The sequence below is a fragment of the Poecilia mexicana genome, unplaced genomic scaffold (genome assembly GCF_051168715.1).
Source record: "Poecilia mexicana isolate PSO_F unplaced genomic scaffold, ASM5116871v1 scaffold_8, whole genome shotgun sequence".
NCBI classification, from domain to species: domain Eukaryota; kingdom Metazoa; phylum Chordata; class Actinopteri; order Cyprinodontiformes; family Poeciliidae; genus Poecilia; species Poecilia mexicana.
Window position 1 is genome coordinate 1,060,052 of NW_028263377.1, and position 3,401 is coordinate 1,063,452.

Here is a 3,401-nt window from a genome sequence, read left to right on the forward strand (position 1 = left end):
ATCTACTGATCTCTCTGCAGTGATGGAATTTCTGTCATCGTTTCCTCCCTGTTATATCACTTTAATTCGTCTGCAAAGCCCTCCCATCTGTCTGTTCCTGAATAATTTACATTATATAAAGAAAATCAGCTTAGTGTTCATAGCCTCTGTTTGCATTTTTCAGAAAACATCATTGAATCAGTGTTATTTATCCTCCTGAGAAGCGAAGAAAAAAAGTGTCTTTCAATTTCTGTTTTTTTGTGATTTCCTACCTATCTAGGCCAAAATGAACACCTTAGCACTTTATTTATTTATTATTATTTTTAATTAAAATTTTAAAATTTTACAGCATGTCCATTGTAGTGGACGTCAGGACTATTTCAGTCTAAATTATGACAGAATTTTAAAAAATTTAAAATTGTACAGATAATTGTTTAATGAATCACATTAACCCAACAAGAGGTCAAATTTGAAAAATACATTTAATAATTAGAAGTTATCTATTTCTGGTTGCAGTCTATTGCTTGTTACTTGAAATAAAAACCAAAAATGGCTGCAAACTGCAGGGGTGTCGCTAAACACTATTGCCCAAAAAATGAAGACTTTATTTATTTTTACTTAATTAATTGTTTATTTTTTATTTATTTTGAACATGATAGAAGTATAAAATTACACACATGAACAAGGACTTTCTTCAGAACATCAGCACACATGGCCTATCTTGGTTTTCCCAGAGTCAAAATCTTCTGGACTAAAAAATCCAAATGCCAGTTATTAGCAGGAAAATGATGAGGAATAAGTTCTATAAACTTCTCAAAGGGTCTTCCAGTAACTGGAACCATTATGATGAACTAAAGAATACCAAAGCCACACCAATTACCAGAAGATGGGCCACTGTGAACAGAAGGGAGCACCTTAGCTGACTGTCACAAAGTGGTTTGACGATAAACCTGTGGTGATGACCTCCACCATTTATGGGAAAGATCTAAACGATGTGTCCATGATCTTTAGGACCAAATGTTGGTCATAGTGATCCAACATTTGGATCTTTATGACCAAATGTTGAGCTTTCATCAAATGTCGACCAGAACCAAGAAATGGACATTCCCATCACAAATGCCTGGCCCTAGACAAACATACAAATGAATCCTGGTCCACCTAGCATAGCGACTTTCCTGCTCTCTCTCTGGCTCTAATGGTGCATTCACACCAAAGGTGTTTTGAACATCAGGCCCATCTGGTTTACATTCAGTCTATGTGGAGGCATGTTGAGGGCCATGGAGGAGCGTTCCGAGCTTCTAGCGCGGTGCGATTTGAACCGTTTGGACCGTTTTTATGACGTTCCACATAGACTGTGAATGTAAACCAGACGCACCTGATGCTCAAAACGCTTTTGGTAGGAATGCACCAAAAGTGCACATGTATCAAATGCATTTTTGACATGCGTAACGCATTTGGTGAGAATGCACCATGAGTCTATCTCATCATCAGATTGCCCTGGATTTGATGAAGTTCCCTATCAGAGGCTGATATTTATTATCCTGATCTTCATCTGACAACTCCTGATCTGAATTTCCCTGTTGTGGAGGGATGATCTTGTGGAGAATCATGTTTCACTTCTTTCTCCTACAACAATGTGGAGTCATTAAATACACTGAAATAGTCCTGATGTCCATTATAATTGACATTCAGAAAAGGTCTGTTATTTCTAAACAGAAATTATTAAATTGTTTTTACTGCTCAAAATATTATTATTGGTATTTAATTAACAAGAATATAAATAATTATCATGACAAAAATAACAAAAGAAAAAAATATTTGACTTGTCTACCTTCTTTCCATAAAATGTGGTTTCTGGCAGGTCGGTCATTTTGATTTAGGAAAAAAACGGACTTCCCGGTATGCAAACCTATCACATGACACATCCCTGGAAAGCCCAGGATGTCCTCTAAAGAGTACTGTAGGGCTACAAAGGGTAACTCAAAGTAGGAACAAAAAATAAGTTTCAACAAAATGTCCAATATAATGGCCATAGGTCTATGGGCCGGTTCTCAGGAGTTATTCTGAAAAGTTTATTATGGCAGTGCCTTGCAAAAGTAAACTATGCATGTTTTTTACACTTCTTTTTACAATTAAAAATAGGAAAACTAAGGTATACATTTCTGTCCAGTCCCTTTATTCTAGCACCATTAAATAAAATCCAAATCAACCAATTAGTAAAAAAAAGAAAAAAGAAAATACAGTCCAACATAATTTAATCTATGTATTAAAGCTGTAAGCAATTAAACAAATATGAACATAAAAAAATAATTACTGCAGCTTTAAGGAAAAGGTTAGATTAGTAAGTCATGCCATCTATTTATATGTATGCTTAAATATATCTACTTACATCACACACACATCTATCTATCTATCTATCTATCTATCTATCTATCTATCTATCTATCTATCTATCTATCTATCTATCTATCTATCTATCTATCTATCTATCTATCTATCTATCTATCTATCTATCTATCTATCTATCTATCTATCTATCTATCTATCTATCTATCTATCTATACACACACACATACTCATACCTGCTACATATTATCATATTCTATTAAGTAATTTAGTTTTCTTTTGAAATCGAATAATAATTTGTTTTTATTTACTACCCAAGTTCTTCTTCAATAACTATTAGACCGTCATGAATCGCATTCCATACCAGTAGGTGGCGGTAATTCTATTTCACGTTTCTTGCCAACCGCCAATAAAAATCAGGAAGAAGAAGAAGAAGAAGAAGAAGAAGAAGAAGTAGGAGCGAGCGGTCCATGAGGCGTCTATGCTTATATTATGTCTATGATAGACATAAGAGTAGACCCCGCATTGGCTGCTCCGGCGCAGGAAATACGGTGGCCATCTTGGAGCGGTCGTCCCTCCTACTTTGCTCAACTAAAACAGCAGAAGATGCCTCAGCACTGAGGGATATTGTTGTTCGGATCGATGGACTATTGATGTGAGGGCTCCACAGACAACATTTCACAAGTAAGATGGATATATTATTGTGTATATATTGTGATTAGAATATTACTTTACTGTATTTATGTCCACCGGTGAGATACGAGCTAATATTAGCTACAATGATTGGTGTAATACCGGGGTTCAGCTCCGCTATGAAAGCTAACTGAGATTCTGTAAATCTAAAAAAAAAATTATGCTCTAACATTGACTTAGATTATCTGACACAAGAGCCTACATTAGAAATGTTACAATGTAACATATACTCTATTATAAAACTTATATTAATTTTTATAATATTCATCAGCAAAGTTTACCAGCAGGGCTGAGCTCAAATCGTGACACCGCACCTACTAATGGCACTTCCGGTGGCAGGTGTCATTTGGCGTCACAAGCATAGACGCCTCATGGACCGCTCC